The sequence below is a fragment of the Panthera pardus genome, unplaced genomic scaffold (assembly GCF_024362965.1).
Source record: "Panthera pardus isolate Hobbes unplaced genomic scaffold, ASM2436296v1 HiC_scaffold_8, whole genome shotgun sequence".
In the NCBI taxonomy this organism is placed as follows: domain Eukaryota; kingdom Metazoa; phylum Chordata; class Mammalia; order Carnivora; family Felidae; genus Panthera; species Panthera pardus.
In genome coordinates, this window is record NW_026527013.1 from 83,976,425 (window position 1) to 83,998,416 (window position 21,992).

Genomic DNA, 21,992 nt, shown 5'->3' on the forward strand with positions numbered 1-21,992 from the left:
GAAACCCACGCCTTATACATTCTCAGAGAGACAATGCACCTAGGAACCAATGAACAATTCTGTACTTTAACCGACTAAGTTCAATCATCATCTGGAATGCCTCCTGGGGGCCAGGTGGGCCCAGGGGTCAGAGTGACCTGTGTCCATAGATACACTCCTTAGTTACCGGAGTGGGGCTTTCGGATCCCTATGTCTCTCCTTCGTTGGCCGCCTTTGCTGGCAACTGCACGAGGCTGTCCTTCCTGCAAGTAGAGGAGTCTCCATGGGGAATGGCAAGGGCTACACATAAGGCCGCACAATTTCTTGCGGAACCTTATTTTCTTCCCTAATGGTTCTTTTCCCAGCGGGCCTGCCAAGGGCAATTCCCCAACAGACAACACCCCAGGTACTTTCAAGGCCAAATTACCTAAAAGCAGGAGTACAAGAAGCTTCACTGTCGGTGGGCCGCCTTGCAGTCACCAATCCGTCCACAGCCCGGGCTTTGCCACTCAGGTTGGGTAGCTCGGCTTCCAGCACATATCCAGGACTTATTTTATTTTATAACTGGAAGTTTATACCAGAATATCACAATTCTGCCGTACCTAATTTATTAATGGATATAGGCCATGATAATCAATTCATTAACATAAATAAAAACAAGAAAAGCAGACGATGTGCCTGCTTTGGAACACCACCACACTGCTTGATCCAAACATAAATAAAATCAAGCTTCTACTTTCACTGAAAATTCATTAAAAATAAATGGCAAGAGGAAAATGCTGAATGATATGATGGGGGATGCAATCAGCAAAGTCCAGACTGTGGGAAACTACATGACAAATTGCCTGGTTTCCTCAATAACAATTACAAAAACAACACTAAAAAGCAAGAAGTAATTGTAAGGGGTTAAAAAAGACTTTGGAAATATATCACTCTATGACAGTTATGGCATTACTATTATTATTTGGATCCCAATTCAAACAATCAAACTGTGAAACAAATGCATTAGAGAATTGGGGAACTGTGTCAGTTACTGAAGATTTGATAGTATTATGGAATTATTGGTATTATGATTGCTTTTTAAAGAGTCATTAATATTTGTGGATAGATTCTGAAATATTTATGAATGAAATTATATAGTATCTGGATTGGCTTCAACGTAACTGAAGATAGAGATGAAATAAGATTAACCAATTACATTGTAATTATTGAATTATCAAAGATAGTTGATGAGGGTCTTCATTATACTGTTCTCTGTATTTTGGTATATGTTTGCAGTGTTCTGTAATCATAATTTTGGAATTTAATGATGGCTTGTATGTTGAGGTGGTGATGGGAATAGAGAAAAATGGAAACCACGAGTAGAAATTGGAAGTGTTAACAGGTAGGATTCAGCAGTTATTTGGAGCTAGATGGGGAGGGGTATAAGGACTGAGAGGAAATAGCTCCCAACTGATCCAGCTGTGTGCCCCAGCAGCTTGGGCTCTAGACAACTATAACATGCAATGGATTTATTCAGATGATAGATTTTGCTTAGAGTTGAAATGAGAAGATGGTGGAATGAGAGAGTGCTCTAGACTTTTGTATTGCCACCAGCAGGCTGTTTCATATTGAGCAAATCATTTAATATATGTTTTATTTGGTTTCCATCTGAAAATTGATAGTGGACTTAATATATAGTCATTTACAGCTCCCAAATATGTTTCTCTTACCTATGTATCTTCTTTTTTTGCTGATTAGTATTCTCTACATAAAGAAAGAACTGCTTGAATGTATATATTTATTAAGGTTACACCAGCACACTATGTTCTCTTAAATATCTATTTCCCAACATAGCCTCAATTGTGAGGAAAGCATGTGGTAAATGACGTTTATTTTTTGAGTGTGTGTTTCATACTTTCGTTTTAAAAGGACTCTGTGCCAAGGTTAAAATCTCTAGCTAATAATCTCTGCAGCTCCAGTATTAACCATGGTAAATGTTACTATAGTAACCATAATCTGGGGCTGTTTGCAAAGCTGTATATAACCTTGCTTTTAAATTTGGAAGTGATTCTTTATAATCGTAAGAAATGGTGCTATAACGCTATTAACAAAAATTCCACTTCATAAAATTTGTGTTACGCCACTTCAGCTGAACTGTGAAGTGTTAATCATTTTATTGACTTAATTTTCAATGATGGTCCAAATCCCAACCAACTAAATGTGCCTGGTCTATGGGAAAACTTATTATGTGCCTCAAAACATGGTACAAGTTATTCCTTTATCCCTTTATCTTACCATAGAGGGCTGAAGATACTTCCTCCATTACTTATAATGAAATAGAATCACCCTCTGTTTATTTTCTCTACCACATTCCCACATTCTTATGGGAAAGGAAATTTACCTTCTTGTGGAGATGATGATAGACTGGGAATCATCAGGTCACATTTTTAAAGTTCGTTCTTTATGTATAGCCCCAGTTTCGTGAAGCTGATTTCTTTTTTTTAACTTTATTTATTTATTTTGAGAGAGAGAGAGAGAGAGAGAGAGAGAGAGAGAGAGAGAGAGAGGAGAAAGAGAATCCCATGCAGGCTCCACACGATGTGAGGTTCAGAACTGTGAGATCATGAACTGTGAGACCATGACCTGAGCCGGTCAAGAGTCAGATGCTTAACTGACTGAGCCACCCAGGCACCCCTCATGAGGCTAATCTCAATCACAATATTAAGTAATTTTTTTCAGTTAAAATTAAAAACTCATAACGTGACACAATGATTCTTATTTTGGAAAGACAATCAGTGGTTCCTCCCTTGAATTTATTCATTCCCCAAGCCTCTGATATATGCCAATCACTGTTCTTGGTGTTGCAGAAATGGCTGTGACAAAAATCCCTTACATTCTGTGTAATAAGCAAAAGATTGATGTTAGAAATCTATGAAGGCTTCAGTTTTTCTGAAACTTCTAGTATTTAACAGACCCTGAAGTTAGGAGGGGCTCTCTTAGGTACCTTGGAAGAAGACCTATCAAAGGAATTTAGACCCCCACATTGAGAAGTCAGGATCCATAGCATTTCTCACTTTAGACAGCATTTAATTACTTAGGCTCTTTCTATCATTTGCTCATGCAAAGGAACATTGCTCTCATTACTGTGTGTCTTGGATAAAACAGCAGGCTGGGGAATATTAGCCCAGTGAAGTCATTTCTACATTACCTTTTCATTTTCAAAAGCTGCACAAGTAGTATGTATTGCCAAAAGTATTTCTCTCTCTCTTTTGATTTAAGTTGTATCCAAGGCCAAAGGGTGAATATGACTTGATTTACTTCTTAAATTATCAGGGTTGTCTTAAAATCCCCACTGTGACACATCCACATTTCTTGCTATATGATCACAAATTAAATCGACAAAATTATGATACTTGTGGATTTCATAGAGAGACTGGTTCAAACACAAGACTGACACATTTTTGGTCCTTATTGGACAAGTAATCTTGAACGGAGGTATAGAAAAAATATGGCATTAATTACAATGCTAAGCAGAAAAATTTTAAAGCGTATGCCTGTATTTTGCTTCTAGAAATTAGCATTTCTCAAGGACACACAAGATTGGTTTAAAAGCAGTATTTCTTTTTCTTATAATGCATATAAGAGTAGTAAGAGAAATAACAATGATTATAATGGAACACATGTTCAAGGATGGGAGTTTGCTTAGGATAAAATTTCTATCTAGTTGGCCAGCCTAGACATAGAGAAGATATATGAACATTCCTAATTATTGTTAAGGATGGATCTAGGAAAAAGGCATGTATCATGGCAGGTGAATGGACCACCATTTGTGGGAAGACCTCAAGAGTCCAAATTTGCCTTCAGAGGCAATTTGAATACAAGAAGCCAATGAAGACAACTTTTGGAGTGCCAGAGAGGTACTGGGAAAACTCCCATGGATAATTAGGATAGATAACTAAGCAGTTTCATAAAATATGAACATATTTTAGAAACAAAGTCTTCAATAATAGACATAGACTATTTATACATCATTTATTAAGTTTCAAATTGACAGAGCTGTTGTTTGAAATGAGGTAAGTATGGGAAGTATACTGAGGGGATGAAACCATGGTATTTACAGTGTTAGGTTTCTAAAAGAAGGTGCAAGAAAGATATAGAAGCAATTCTGGGAAGTGCTAGGAAGCAGCCTTACGTTTAGAACAGGCTTGGATTAAATCTTGGTCTGATGAAAGCATTAGAGACTGTTAAAAACTGAGAACAAACTGAGGGTTGATGGGGGGTGGGAGGGAGGGCAGGGTGGGAGGGAGGGCAGGGTGGGTGATGGGTATTGAGGAGGGCACCTTTTGGGATGAGCACTGGGTGTTGTATGGAAACCAATTTGACAGTAAATTTCATATATTAAAAAAAAAAAATCTTGGTCTGATGGAAGGTAATTTCTTCTCTTTTTATTGAAGTATAATTAACATACAATTGTGTAGTAGTTTCAGGTGTACAACTTGTTGATTCAGCAATTCTATATATTACTCAGTGTTTACCACATTAAGTGTAGTCACCGTCTGTTACCATACTTTAGTAAAATATTGTTCACTATAGTCTCTATACTGTACTTTCTATTTCCATGGCTTATTGATTTTCTAACTGGAAATTTATACCTCTTAATCCCTTATCAAATTCACCCATCCCCATCCACTCCATCTCTGGCATTCCAGTTTGTTATCTGTATTTAAGAGTGTTTTTGGATTGATTGTTTGTTTTCTTTAGTTTTTAGATTCCACATGTAAATGAAATCGTATGGTATTTGTCTTTCTCTGTCTTATTTCACTTAGCATAATACTCTCTAGGTCCATCCATGTTGTCACAAATGGTAATATCTTATCCTTTTTTATGACTGTGTAATATTCATATGTATGTGTATATCACATTTTCCTTTTCCATTTTTCTACCAATGGATGTAGATATGTTGCTTTTATATCTTGGCCGTCATAGTGTTACAATAAACATAGGGTTGCATTTATCTTTTTTGAATTAGTCTTTTTGTTTTATTTGGGTAAATACCCAGTAGTGGGATTACTAGAATATATGATATTTCTATTTTTAAGTTTTTGAGGACCCTCCATACACTTTTGCACAGTGGCTGCACCAATTTACATTCCTACCAACAGTCTATGAGGGTTCTTTCTTCTCTACATCCTCACCAAGACCTGTTATTTGTTGTCTTTTTGATTCTAGCCATTATTTAAAAAAAAATTTTAATGTTTATTTATTTTTGAGGGTGGAGGGAGGGACAGAGAGAGAGAAAGACACAGAATCTGAAGCAGACTCCAGGCTCTGAGCTGTTAACCCAGAGCCCAGACACGGGGCTCAAACTCATAAACTGTGAGATCATGACTTGAGCCAAAGTCGGAAGTTTAACTGACTGAGCCACCCTGGTGCCCCTCCTCTACTTACTTTTTAATCAAATAATTTCTGGGTATTTTGGCGTGGAGTTGTATTAGTTCTTTATGTATATTGGATATTCACCCCTTATCAGATATATCATTTGCAAATGTCTTCTCTCATTCACTAGGTTGCCATTTTGTTTGTTGATGGTTTCCTTCACTGTGAAAAACCTTATTTTGATATTGTCCTCGTAGTTTATTTTTGCTTTTGTTTCCCTTGCCTGAGGACACATATCTAGAAAAATGTTGCTAAGGCCAATGTCAAAGAGATTGCTGCCTACATTTATGGTTTCAGGTCTCATGGTCAGGTCTTTAATCCATCTTGAATTTATTTTTGTGTATGGTATAAGAAAGTGGTCTAGTTTTTGTATGTGGCTGTCCAGCTTTCCCAGCACTATTTGTTGAAGAGATTCTCTTTATCCCATTGTATATTTTTGCTTCCTTTATCAAAAATTAACTGGCCATCTAAGTGTGGGTTTATTTCTGGGCTATATATTCTGTTCCCTTGATCTATGTGTCTGTTTTTGTGCCACTACCTACTTTTTGATTACTATATCCTTGTAGTATAATTTTAAATCTGGGATTGTGATACTTCTAGCCTTGTTCTTCTTTCTCAAGATGGGAGGTAATTTCTGAATGGATATTACTTAAAGGAGGTGAGGATGTCATCATTTGTTCAATTAGTGAATGCTTTTGATTGGGACACAATGTAATGAATCCATACACATTCCGATGGAAATCACCCAACCAGAATCTGGGAGGACATTTTAGGAAAACCATGTTAGATAATGAAAGAAAAAATATTTAGGGAAGTAGTTTAAATTTTGAAATTTTCTGAAATTGAAAAAAGTAGTGAAAAGCAGAAGAGAGAAGATTGGCATATCCATGGCTATAGGAAAAAAATGTGGCAAAACATGACATGTTTATTTTCACTGAAGTAGCATTAACTCCTGAAGGTACTAAAAAATTACTACAGCTAGTTCCAAGCTACTTTATAATAACGGAATCTGTATAGATCCCAATCATTCCACACCTTTTCCAAAATACCACAACCATTAAGAGAAGTTAAATTAAAACACCAATAATTTATATTTACAGCATAACCAGAGAATAAGGAATATTACAAATTCAAATTTATGAGGAAATATGCAACGGAGACCAGAGTTGGTACCAGAGTCCACAGTTTTATGTGAGTCGGCTGGGAGCTAATCAGAAGTGTGGGTAGTGGGCAGTAGTGGTGAAATCCAGGAAATGTTACCAAGGTTTCATCTTCAGAAACAGAGAACCTCACCCTGAGTGGAGACTACAGAGAGCAGTTCTCAGGCTTCTAACATCATAGCACAGGCAACAGGAACAAAAAGAAGAGGCTTAAAAAGACAATTTTAGGAAAGTATTCAGGAAGAGAGTTGTTAAACTCCCTCAAAGGGATGCCTTGCAGCTTGCTTGGGTATCTGTAAGCTTATCTCCAGGGAAACCTGGAAATCTAGGAGTAACCTTTGGCCAAAGAAAAGATGAAATAGACTAGCTCTTGATTTATAATGTGGTGTGTAAAGTCAAATTCTACTGGAGACATGCTGTGCTAGCTTGTTATCGACATTGGTTAGTGAAAGCATATAGATTGATAGTTACATCTGGCTTAATGAATTATAAAGCTTCATTTTAGCTATGTGACCAGCAGGGTATAAAAGACTCCACAGTAAATTTGCTCCTTGGTTTAGATAAAACAGAGGTATCTTGGACGTATCTCAGTGGTTCACAAACGAAACATGAAGCACATCCTGTGTGACTGAGGTAGGACCCTGGAGGTCTGCACCTGTACATCTTGGCCTATCCATGAATGTCTACACTTTCTCTCTCCTGCTGAATGTGTCCTTTCCCTTTATAAAAGTTTTACGTAACTGTACCCTGTGGAGGTTCATTAGGTCTTTCAATTATCTGATGGTGTGTGATTTCTGCAGCAGTGATTTCATTTGGAGTCATCAGCTGGTTTTAAAGAGAGGAAAAGAAGCAGTTGATGACAAGTATCCTACAATAACAAAATAGAATATAAAAATGCAAACTACCCCACCACTAGATAATGATTAAATATATTAAAACTGCCATTCCTTATTGCAACAAAAGCAGAGTCCTTGATGTGAGAATATGAAAGAGCAACCTTCCTAGTGTGCCTCACAGAAAATGAATATCCTCCTAGTCACTACTCCAGAAAAATAAGACATGCAAAAAAAGATAAAATCATGGCATTCATCCTATAAAATAAAAAGCTAAAATAAGAATTAAAACAGTTCCATAAATCAACAAAAGCAAACATTCCTAGAAGTAGGATTTCTCCCAGAATTAAAAATGGAATAAAGAAATTGTAGATGTGAAAGAACACTAAAAGATAGTGGTCACAAACTTTAAAAAGAGATCAGTAATGAGAAATAGATAATAGATGATGTTAAATGTGAAATGATAAAACTTGGAGATAATTCAAAATTAATTTATAAATTAAGATTAAATTTCAAGGTCCCCAAAAGAAAATATAAACTACTTAAAGGACAGGAAATAACATAGGAAGGATATAAATGAGAAAAAAATAAATAATAGAGTTGGGGAGAAAAATATAGAAGGCAGAAAGAGAAAGAAGATTGAAGGCACATAAACAGCAAAGGGAATACAGTGTACACATAGCAGGAATACCAAAAGAAAAAAAGAGCAAAACATAACACCAACAACAAAAACAAAACTGATATATTTTAATCAGAATACAGGAAATCTTCATTTTTAAAATACTTGAATCTGGGGGCACCTGGGTGGCTCAGTCAGTTAAGTGTATGACTTTGGCTCAGTTCATGATCTCACGTTTTGTGAGTTTGAGCCCTGCATTGGGCTGTGTGCTGACAGCTCAGAGCCTGGAGCCTGCTTTGGATTCTGTATCTCCTCCTCTCTCTGCCCCTACCCCACCTGTGCTCTGTCTCTGTCTCTCAAAAATAAATAAATGTAAAAAAAAATTTTTTAAATACCTGAATTTGTATATAGAAACTGCACAGTGTACCTGAGAAAGTTGCCTTGGGATGCTAAACATTAACACTTAGCTTACCAAGATCATGAGATTTTAAAGATAGCAGAAAAAAAACTATAAGTCTCTAATCAAACACAGATCAATGCACTGACCAAAAAAAAATCATATTGACATCAGACTCCTTCAGAGGAAACTTAGGGGCAAGAATATAATGGCGCAGTATCTACCAGATACATGGGGGAAGAAAATGTGAGCCAATAATTTTGTGTCCAGGCAAGTTTTCTTTCAAATATCAAGATTACAAGAAAACACTGTTAAACGTGCAAGAATTCAAGTATATGAGGCCTTCCTGAGCAATCTTCTAGACTGCTGGAGCAATCTAGGAGCTGATTGAAGACATTCTGCATTAAATTTTAGTTTTGAGTATTGAATTTGTAAAATTATACTTGTAACACTAAAACAAAGGTGGGGGCTGAGAGTAAATAGTTTGCATATATTGTATATTTTAAAAAGGAAAGAGGGAGAGAAAAAGAAAAAAGAGTATTGTAAGTCATTGCTTTATAGGTGGTGGTTGGGAGCCAAAGGAAAACATTTGAGTACAAGAAGCTTAAGTGTTGTATCAGTCAAAATTCTCTAGAGAAGAAGAACCAACAGGATGTACATAGAAATTTATTGTAAGGAATTGGCTGACACAATTACAGAGACTAAGAAGTCTCGTGATTTGCCAATGACAAGTCAGCGGCCCAGGAAAGCCTGTGCAATCTCTGAGTCCAAAGGCCTGAGAAACAGCATGGCTGATGATGTAGATTCCAGTCTGGTTCTGAAGGCCTGAGAACTGGAGCACTGAGGGCAGGAGAAGATTGAGATCCCAGCTCACCAATCAGGTAGGAAGAGCCAAATTCTTCTTTCTTCCAATTTTTTGTTCTGTCCGGGCCCTCAATGGTTTAGATGATGCCCAGCTACTTTAGGGATGGCAAACTACCTAAGTCCACTGATTAAAATGATGATTTCATTTAGAAATGTCCTCACAGACACACCCAGAAATGATGTTTAGTCAAATATCTGGAACCCTGTGATCCAAAGTGACACATAAAATTATCCATCACAAGTACATTTAAGAATAAGGATATAAACATTAAGAAAGATAATATGATTGACCAAAATTAAATGGTGGAAATGGTGGAAGACAGAGAAAGAAAGAGAAGGAAAAGCTACCACGTGATATTATATTTGTCCATAAAAGGCCCCATATATTCCTAAGGAAAATGGAGGCAGAGATATTCACATAAAGGTAAACATTAGAACCAAAATAACAAGTTTTTCTAATACTGAAAGACAAAAATTTAAAAATGCGGATGACATAGTGAATGTCTAATTGCTAAATGTTTATAGGCTTAACTCACCTACCTAAAAATACAATTTCAGATACACTGACAGCAAAATTAAACTTTATATCATATGCAAAAGTACCACCTGAAAACATGTTTTCTGACACAAAAATTAAAGAATGGAAACAAGAATAACAGGAAAAACAAGAAAGCAGGGATAGCAACTTGATATCTGACCTAGTATAATTCAGCCTAAAAAATATTAAATGAGGAAAAGAGCTCTATGTTACAGTTATATCATCACAGTAAAGATAAAAGCGTTATGAATCTCTAAATGGCATATAACATACCAACAATTTTCACAAAGTTCTACAGAAGATGTATTAAAAACGTACTAAAAAATATTTTAATACGGTAAAACTATCTTAGTCCAAGATAGGTTGAGAACAAAAGTATTATGTGAGGATCTATAGTTCACATTTATTTGTATATAATTTGTTATATATCCTAATAATAAAGAATATAATTTCTCATCAATTGTACATGAAACAATCTTGAAAATTAAAAATTATTCAGGCCATAAAGGATACCCCGGTAGGGTGTGTGAGTGGCTCAGTCGGTTAAGTGTCCAACTCTTGGTTTTGGCTCAGGTCATGATCTCATGATTCATGAGTCTGAGCCCTGCATTGGGCTGTGTGCTGACAGTGTGGACCCTCCTTGGGATTCTCTCTCTCCCTCTCTCTCTGTCCCTCCCACACTCTGTCTCTCTCAAAATAAATAAACTTAAAACAAGTAAGAATACCTCAACAAATTACAAGAAGTTGAAAAGCAAACATTTTCTGACTACAATGCAATAGAATCATAATATGACACCAAAATTAAAATGAAATTAGAATCTTTTACATGGAGATGAACTGGCCTTGATAAAATAACTAATGGAATAATGTAAAGTACAAATTAAAATAGAACACAGTAAGTAAAATAATACATATCAGAAATTATGGAATTTATATAAAATAATGCACAGAAAAATTCATATTAAAAATTAGTATGACTAAAAGCAAAAGAATGAAAATAATAAATATTCAATCCAAATGTCAGGAGGTAGGGGAGGGAAACCAAAAGAAAGCAAAGAAATAACGAGCAAAGTCATAAATAATCTAATTTTAAAAAAATAACAAAAGGAGACATTTTACTATACCACCATATTAGGAAAATGAAGGAAGTGAGGAACATATGTACCTAAAATAATGAAACAGAGATGACAAAAGAAAATAACACCAATTCAATTATTTTTAATCCTGAGAGACTAGTAGGGAATCTCATGAATAAATGTTTAAATTTACATGACATAGGTAATTTTCTAGGAAAAAATAACTTACTTAAACTGACCTCACTAGTGATAGAAGAAACCAATTTTCATTTAAAAAATTATCAAAGATCTATTTGCACAAGAAACAATAGATTATGATGGACTCATAATGGAATTCCCCAATTTTTAAAGACCAGATAATCCCAATACTGTTGTCAATTGTTCCAAACCATAGCAATGAAACAAAACAAAACAACAAAAAGGAAAATTTCTGAATTATTTGTAAATACCAAAACCTGATAAAAATTGCACAAAGAAATCAAAATCATTCTCACCTGTGAAAGCTGATGTGAAAAAAATTCTAAATATTCAAAACATAATAATACATAACATTAAAATAGGGGTGTAAGCACCCTTCAGTACTGTATTGTTCATTAATGTAATTACTCATATTAGCAGATCAAATATCTGCATCAAATATTAACATCATAAAATATTAAGAATATCCTGAAAGTATCTCCAGAAATGCTGAAAATGCATGTGACAAATAAAAATGATTCTTTATTCTAAAAAAAATAAAAACATTAAAAATGATTCTTTATTCTTGATGAAAAACTGTCAATAAATTAAACATTGGTACATATACAATGAACATGATAAAATAATTATTTCTCAGTCTGCCAGTCAACTTCTTACATAACAGTGAAACAATGGAGGCAGTCTTGAAGGCAGTCCACATCAGAAACAAGACACAAACACTGTTAATAATATTAATAGCATTAGGTTATCAATTGCTAAAATTAAACGTACTGAGTAGAGACATAATATGAAAGGAAGAAGTAAAAATGTTTGCAGATGATTTGATCATGCCTGCAAAACCTCCCAAAAAAATACAGTAAAACCTTGGATCACGAGTAACTTATTCTGCAAGTGTTCCACAAGATGAGCAAACATTTCTAATAAATTTTTACTTGATAAACAAGAGATGTCTTGCAATACAAGTAGTACATTACACTAATGCCACATGATCACAACTGAGACAATGGTTCTTGAAATTCGCTTTGATATTCAAATGTTTTGGATTACAAGCATGTTTCTGGAATGAATTATGGTCAAAAACCAAGGTTTTACTGTATAATAAAAACAATAAAATTATTTACTAAGCTAGTGAAATATGATTGAAAATTAAGATATGATGAGAAAGGAGAACCTATTTCAGACAGATTAAAAAAATACTTTTGATGAAATGTAACAAAATATAAAAATGTAAATGAGGATAAGTTGAAACGTTTCTGAAAAGTCTAAAGGTAGACTTGAACAAGCTGCAAGCTTGTTCAGCTTGTTCCTAAAGAGAACTCAATATCATGAAGATATCAATACTCCCTTAGTTGATATCTAAATGTAACATCACCTCAGCAAAAATTCCACCTCTTTCTTTTTTTAGTTTTTCTAAAGCTAGATACCTTAAATATAGCAAATGTTATTTTTATGTACCCTTCTCATCCCCAAACTTAATTTTTTCCTTTCTTTTCTACTCCAATTCAGTTGATCAGCAAGTTCTAAAGTTTTAATTCCAAAGTATATCTTAGTTCCATCACTACTATCTTTCTCTTATGCTAACATACAAATCTCTTTTTCTTAGGTTTTAAGTTTTTACTTATTAATTTTTTTAGTTTGTTTACTAGCTAGCTCTGTGCTCACAGTGCAGACATGGGGCTCCATCTCACCAACCACGAGATCATAAACTGAGCCAAAATCAAGAGTCAAACACTCAATGGACTGAGCCATTGAGGCGCCCCTCAAGTTTTTATTTAAATTCTAGTTAGTTAACATATAGTGTAATATTAGTTTCAGGAGTAGAATTTAGTGATTCATCACTTACATATAACACCCAGTGTGCATCATAACAAGTGCCCTCCTTAATGCCCATCACCCATTTAGCCCATTCCCTTGACCACCTCCCCTCCAGCAACCCTCAATGTGTTCTCTATAGTTAAGAGTCTGTTTTATGGTTTGCCTTTCTCTCTCTTTTTTCCCCCTTCTATGTTTATCTGTTGTTTCTTAAATTCTACATGTAAGTGAAATCATATGGTATTTGTCTTTGATGGACTTAACTTCACTTAGCATAACACACTAGCTAAGTGGCATGTCATTGCAAATGGCAAGATTTTATTCTTTTTAATGGATAAATAATATATATTTCATTGTATATATACATATATATATATATATATTGCATATATCTATCTCTATCTATCTATCTATCTATCTATCTATCTATTATACACCACATCTTCTTTATCCACTCATCAGTCAATGGACATTTGGGCTCTTTCCATAGTTTGGCTATTGTAGATAATGCTGCTATAAACATCTGGGTGCATGTGTCCATTCAAATCAGTATTCTTGTATCCTTTGTGTAAATATTTGGTAGTAGAGTTGCTGGGTTGTAGGGTGGCTCTATTTTTAACTTTTTGAGGCTCCTCCATACTGTTTTCCAGAGTGGTTGCACCAGGTCCAACATAAAGGTCTAAATCATCATCCTGTATTTGGACTTTACGACAGCCTCCACAGTGGCTCTTCTGTATCTTCTCTTGCTTCCTCCATCCCTTCTCCACAAAATAGCAAGATTAACTATCTTAAAAATATATAAATCTCATTTTCTTCCCCTTTACACCTCCAAATGGCTTATTATTGCAGCTATAACCAAATGTCTGATCCTTTGCATACCATGTCCCTTTTCAAAATCTGTTGTTCCTTGACAATGCCAAGCTCTTACCCATTTCGTGGTTCATTTTACTTTCTTGTCTCTGCAGAAACTTCCTCTTCCCTTGGCTATTCACATAGGTGCTCCCTCTCCCTCAGAGGAGCCTTCCTGACTATTCCATATCAAGCTTTCCTCCTCCATTCATTTGTCTATCCCACCACCCCTTTTATTTTGTTTTTCATAGCACTTACTAGAATCTGGGTTTGTTGGGTTAATCTGTACATTCATTACTTATTTCAATACACGCACGCACACACACACACACACACACACACACAAGCATATATATATATATATATATATATATATATGCTTACATAAATTAGAACATATTATTATATGCTTATATATTATATATTATATATTATATATTATATATATTATATTATATAATATAAACATATATTATATATGCTTATATATATATATATGCTTACATAAATTAGAACATATTATTCTTAATGGCTAAGAATATTTCTCTCTTCTTCATATCCCTTTTTTCAGTTTTAAGACCATGTCTAGCCTATAGTAGATAACTCACTCAAATACTTAATGAAATGAAATTTTTTCTGCATTCAACTAGTTTCTGGACTTGTGGGAAACCTAAATTTGCACTGAACAGTATCAAACCCAGGCTTTCCGAAGTTTTTAGGTGCAAATATCAGGAATATTGTATTAAAGAGGAGAACATCCAATTATTTCAAGATTATGTGTGTATACCATTCCCTGGGTCATCATAATTCCTACATATGGATATCATTGGCCATGAGATAGAAAAAAGATAACACAATATAAATACTACCATCACATAACAAATCAATTTTTAATTGTCTGATGAAATCAATATACAAAGAAGTACAATATTATCTGAAAGGTCTTGTGTGAGGAAAATTGTAGTTATTTGCTAAAACAAAAGTATAATTTGAGGATCTGAATGAAGAGTTATAATCCCCATATGCCTCTGAAATGTTTTTCATAAGAGAAATTAAATATGAGGTAAAAACGTGCTTACATTCAAAGGAAATCCCTGTTCCTCTAAAGCATCAGGAAAATCTGTTTCAAAGTGGCATGATCAGTAAGGAACTCTCTAAACTCATATATGTAGGCACAAATTCATTCTTAAATTGCTGAGTTCAGAGCCTCAAGTGTGTACACGATGTGCAGAGAAAACGAAAGATGTTTCCTCTTCTGGCATTTCTCATTTAAGAGAAAGAAAATCCTTTCTCAGAAGCCTCCCTCAACTACTTCTTGTATTTCCTTAAGCCAAATTGGATCACATGTCCTCAAATGGATATAAGGATGCTTGGTGCTTGCCCTTAAACCAATCAAGCCCATTCTGAGAGTCCAGGATGGGGACAGTGCTTCTGAACCAGAAGAGTCATGTGGATGGGAGATCAAACTCTTTGGGAAGACAAATAAATGGATACTGATTGGGGACCAGCATTTTTCAGTGAAGCCTACACTAAAAAGCCCAGCTTCTGATCTCTGCATCTTAATCTATTTCCACACATCCCGCGTTGTCCACTTAGGTGCATGTTTGTTTGAAATTTAATAATGATCTCATCAATTCTAGTGAGCATTCCTGTTAAAATATTCCTAAATGTTCTGTGAAAATTCATGCCAGACTAACTCCTAACAAAGTCATAGAAATGAAAGCTTTGAAACTCAGTAACCTATTGCACTTTTACAGGGATGGGTGATCAGAAACTATTTGAGGAATAAGCATTCAGTCACAATGGCTGAAAGAATAAAGATTATAAAGCAGGGATGGCAGTTGTCCAGCAATTAATCCAGCCCCAATTGTTTCCTGAGTATTTTGCCATTTCTGTTTGCAAAGCAGTAATTGGCATTGTTTAGAGGAGACAAATCATTTTGCCTTCCTCTTGGCAGCTTTAAAATGACAAAATAAATTTTGCACAAAGATCTTGTTTTTCTCTAAGTTTATTTCTTGTTGAAACTAAATATCTATTCATATTTTTTAGACATAATAGGTCTTAAAACAGTGCCCAAATGGTGACTACTGAAATATTATTTACAAAATCCAACTGAGTTTTTCTAAACACTTGAGGTTATTCAATGATATTTACCTCCAGACAATAGTATCTTCAGCTTCCTAGCATGTCATATTATCTTTTAAGGCCACAATAATAACAATAATAATAATAATAATAATAATAATGCTAAATGCTTCTATCCAGATAATTAACCCCACACGGAAACTAGCTCATTAAACATAGTATAGTTTGGTTTTTTTCTCAAGCTTTAAAATACCAACTGTGTTAAACCTTAAAAAAACCTGTGATATAGAATAATATTTCACACGTATTGTGTAACTATTATCTGTTAGACATAGTATAAAGTACTTACAGAATATAAATATAGAAGATTATTCATTTATATCACTATATCACAACATACTGAATAAAATTCTTTAAGTACCTTAATGAGAGGACTCTGTAGAGTTTGTTTTGTTTCTGTCTGTGTTGGTAAGAAATTGTTTTCTAATGAGATAGTCCCTATACATGGGACTTACTCTATAAAACAGCATCAGCGAGGAGATAACTATGAATGAATTTTTTGAGCAGTGTTTGATTTTTAAAAGGTGAACCTGCATGAGTTATGTAAGTAAAATAAATAAAATTGAAATGTGAAAAAAAACTTTATAAATTTATAAGAAACACGGTGAATAGTGAACAAATGTTACAACCATATGGAAAAATAACTACCAATATCTTTGGTTGCCAAGTCCAGGAGGTAATATTTGAGCTGGATTTTGCAGGATGAATAGGGACTCACCAAGCATAAATGAGAAATTGTCGGGGGAGGGCATTCTATGTATGTTGGTTATTAATATAAGTAGCAATTTCTTGTAGTAAAAGAAAAAACTTACCAGGGTCAGTTCATAGAATGGGTTCAGTTGGTGAATTCAAGGGAACATATCTCCAAGACATTATAGAAAAGGAGAGAAGATGCCTAACACAGTTTCATGCAATGGAGAGAAGGTTATAAGTGAGGCCAGCCCGTGCCATCTTGGGAAGCTTGAGGGAGGCATTTGGAAGGAGAGAATGTGGGAGATAGCAAAGGAGATTGTTAGGGGACCGGCTTTGGGTTTTGGATGAAAACATAATATTGTGGCTTAGTGTTCAGGAACACTTAGGGTTCTGTAGGTCTGTGGTTATGAAATAAAACATAAGGTTCTGAGATGACTGTATAGAGACAGGATGGAAAAATAGAGAAATGTGTTTTGTTACTATCCAGAAAGAAATACTATACAAAAGTTATTCAGAGTCTAGGTCAGGTTTCCTTTGAAAAACTTTCCTTTTTCTTCTCTAGGATAAAAAAGAGTTTATTTTTAAAAGAAATTCCGTTTTTATAAAACTCTACTACAGAAAAGTGTGATCATCAATCTAATAGTAGACTTGAGCGTTCACTTTTGTATCCATAGATCTAGCAGTTCTTTTAGAAAATTAAAATGTAGGTCTTATCTCATTTGTAAGGAAAGTTGCTGTAATGAAACACCAAAAAAAAATCACAAAAACTATGATTGTAATCTTTTCAGCTTATAAGGTTATATAATAGGCTATGGCACACAATCTGTTTCTGTTCATATTCCCTTAAAAAACAATGTGCCTGAAGATATGCACACACTCACACTCTTTTCATAAAATTACAAGTAAAATATTAATTAAAAAATCTAGAAAGGTGAGAGTAACTTGTTGATATCCTGCAGTTAGAAGTGTACCTCGCTGTTTATACCCTAGGCATTAAACTAATCATTATTTAGCCTTTATAGATAAAGCACTGCAGTCTAAGTTCCTTGAAAAGCTTCAGTTAATAACTGGAAACATGTCTGAATAAGTAGTAAAATGTAGCTTACACCAAATTCTAGAATAAAGTGCCACCTTGAGGTTTTGGTGATATTTTTTTATTTCGCATTTACCAAAATCTTTGGTCTTTATTTTTTAAATTCAGAGTTTTTCAGCTAGCCATTAGTTATTCTTTAGCCATTTATGGCATGTTGATACAAATCATCCAATTAAGAATTAATGCTCAATAATACATCTTTGCTTCATATATGCCTCTCTAGAAAAATTATGGGAGGTCAGATGGATGCACCTTCTAAGTAGAATAACATTGTGATGACCTGCTTCGTTCATTGCTTCAACCCCTCAAATTCCTGAAAACTATTGCAGAATTAAACATTTAAGTGAAATAATACTTTAAGAAAATTAATCCAAGCATTATAAAATTATTTTTCCTTATGTACACAACTCTTTTCATATATTTATAATGTATCATTTAAAAATATTTCATGTAAGGAGTTTTACATAAAGTTATTTTCACAAAGATTTTACTCTCCAAATTAGCTTATTTCACTTCTGGAAAAATTCTTGAATTTTTACATTTAAAAAATTGGCATTATAGTATGAAATATAGTTTTATGAGCTGTCACAGGATTTTTTAATTTAGGGGAAATGAATATAATGTGTCTCACAGAAAATGTCCTTAATAATGTTTCTGCAATTTGGGGATCTTAAGTAAAGTGAGAAGAGGTTGGAAGCCTAGTCACCTATGTGTACCATTCTTCATTCAATAGTCAGGCTCCTAATGCATGATTTTAGATGGCTGAGTGCAGTGTAGAAGCATTATCTTGCCATTAAAGAAAATGCAGGGGAACCGTCATTTAGTTAAGATACTCCCATCATTTAAATTGGACTTAGTATTAAATACTGAGTTTCCTAGAAACTAAAATGCACACTGAAAAAAATTGGAAAATTGCAGTATAATAGTTCCATTCCATACTTTGAATGTAACGGAATTACCAAACCAGCAGTCACTTACTCTACAGTGCAAGGTCATAGGACATATAGGACATGCAGCTTAGGAGTGTACCTGAGCCAAATTCGAGATGGTAGCCTATGAAAGAATGTGAAGATGAACAAAAAAAAAATGAAAGATATAGCCTCTTTTCAACTGTTGGAGTGTCAGCGTGGCAGAGCAAAGGATCAAGGTGTGGGTGGCAACCACTCTGCAGTCACATGGGTGGGAATAAATACTAAAACAAAATATACAAGCACATACAGTCACATCACATACCAGACCACCATGTACCTGCTCGTCCCAAAGCAAGGTGACACAGAACTCTAAGAGGAAAAATAAGACACTGTCCCAAGGACAGAATACCTAGTAAAGGTAGTGAGAAAATGACCAGAATACCATATCTAAATGTAAGCTGGCTTCTTACTCTGCACAGTCTTCTGGCCATCTCTAAGCTTCAATTAATAGCTGGTGCAGAATGAATGCTCACCTTCAAAGCAGGGTAATAATCAAAAAGAAAATACCATGGAGGTATTGCTGGTTCCCTAACCAGCATCCACTTCCCTATTTCCAAATTGTGTCTTATATTTCTAAGTAGCCATCCCTCCCCATGTGGCTCCCATATTGCTAGAAGTCAGTGTTATCACCTATATTCAGTACATCTGTTCTATGCAATTATCACATGCTCTTCTCCTAGAAAAACCAATTGGTTCAGCCATGGGCATGCAACAGTTTGATTCAATGATGTGCAAAGAGTGTGATAGGGATATTGGGGGAATGTTATCTTTCTCCTGAGAGGCTGCTGCTGAAAGAGAGGAGAGCTGTTCATATTCCTCTCGATATTATAATTTTATGTACATATGAAGCTCAGAGAAGTTGTAGGCATCTCCAGGCACGAGGGTAAAGATGATAAATGGAAAAATTGTGCTTTAGGCAATACCAAAGCATGCCCTACATCTGCCTTTCTACTTATGTTAGCAATTTTGAGTACAGAACAATTCAGGAAATACAGCATTCATAAATATAGCCCTTTTTGGCAATAATAAATGATAAGGAATTCCAGTCAAAACAAAAGAAAGAGAAAGGGGAAAAGCATGGTAATGGAAATATGGTAAGAATTGAATAATAATTGAATAAATTTAAGTATAGAAACAGAACAGAAAAGGGAAAGGCAAATATTGGTAATAAAAGTGTTGAAGACAAAAGAAGCATTCTAACAAAAATTTGAAAACAGGCCTAAGAGCAAGTATATCCATCATCACAATAAAAGAATGATTATGAAAATGACATCCACATCGAATCAAATACTAAAACCAACTTTTATACATTGGACAATAATAATTTACATTTTCTTCAAGTGTGCAGGCACATTTACAAAGACCGACCACATTATAAGTCACAAATAAAATTTCAACTAATTTCAAAAATGTGAGAAAATATTAGATCAATTTATGGTTACAGTGAACTAAAGCTAGGAATTAAAAATAGAAACAAATGGCATAATAAACAAAAATAACTATAAGGAATATACTATATATCAGAACTCATGGCATATAGTTAAAAAGAGCTCAAAAGAAAATATCTTAGCCTAGTGTCTCCATTACTAACAAAGAATATAAAAATAATTGACTTGAATATTCAATAGAAGGAGGCAGAAAATATTGTTAGGAAAGGTGTTAGAAGAATTTAACAGTGACAAACATGAGTGAAGAATTAGAAAACAGAAGACTGATAGAACTAACAAATAAAACAAAAAGCAGTTTATTATATAAACTCATAAAATAAATTGACTTCTAGGTAACATAATAATAAAAAAGAAGAAATCACATGTAGAGAAACCTGTGTATTTGTCAAAAACAGTAGCATACACAAAACCAAGTGTGAAACCTAATGTAAACTCTGGAGTTGGTTAATAATAATGTATTAATATTGGTTCATTAGCTCTAACAAATGTAGCACATTATTTCAAGATGTTAATAGTAGGGGATTTGTTTGGGGGAAGGATATTTGGAAACTCTGTATATGCTCAATTTTTCTGTCAGCCTAAAACTCAAAAAATAGAGTGTGTTAACTTAAAAAAATAATAATAAGGAAATAACTACCTATTTATAAAATATTTGAAATAACATGACAATACTTTTATTCATTCTACAAAAATTATACATAACAATTGCAATCTAGGTGGAATTGCTAATTATTTTCCAGATAAATGACCAAAATTCAACCCTAAGATGTTAGAAACTTTAAATAGACCAGGGGTTATTGAATCAATCACATATTTGGAAGTTTTGTCCCCCAGAATGCGCTAGCTAGGTAAATGATATTGATCCTTTAGAAAACAGAAATGCACTTAAACTGTCCCAAAGAATGAGGAAAAAAGGTAAATTTAAAATTTATTTTTACCCAGGCATCATGACATTAAGATCAAAACCAAGATTTCCCTCACAACCCAGTTCTGGATTAGCTTCAACATGTAACTGATCAGGACCACAAAGATTAGCATCCACACCCGGGTACCCATGATTTCAGAATGTACTAATGTCGACTGTAGAAAATCACAACAGTGCTATAAATAACTTTAATCAGATTAGCTTTGTGAAGGAAGATGATAAATTAGTTACAACAATAACTTTAAGTGGATGAGAACATTCATTGATCACATGCCCCTTTTCTAACAATTATAAAATATGATCACAGATCAGGAAATATTTGTTAGAAAGTGGACAAGTATCTGGACTATCCTTAATCTTGTGAAATAATTTGTTCCAAAACTGGAATAGGACCATTAACAAATGTGTGTGTGTGTGTGTGTGTGTGTGTGTGTGTGTGTGTGTGTGTGTTTTAACTACAAACTTATTATTTATACTCTTAAAGTACAAAGACATTCAGGGACACCTGGGTGGGTCAGTCGATTAAGCTATAACTTCAGCTCAGGTCATGATCTCACTGGTTCGTGAGTTCAAGCCCTGTGCCGGGCTCTGTGCTGACAGCTCAGAGGTCTGAGCTGGGGTCTGCTTTGAATTCTGTGTCACCCTCTCTCACTGCCCCTGCCCTGTTCATGCTCTGTCTCTTTCTCTCTCAAAAATAATAAATAAAACATTTAAAAAATTAGAAAAAAAAAGACTCAGATTGGTTTTAAAAAATCTCCAAATATAAGGCACTGACCTAAAATGAAGTGACTAAACTAATAAAGAAATTAATATACAATAGGAATTTGATAGTAGAAATAATTTTTTTCTGCAATCAGTCATATAACATATAATTAGTTATTCCTTTAAATTTTGGTAGAATTTATGTATAAAGGATTCTGTTTCTTCCTCTCTTTTTTAAGTTTTATTTATCTAATCATGGTTTCTATTTCTTC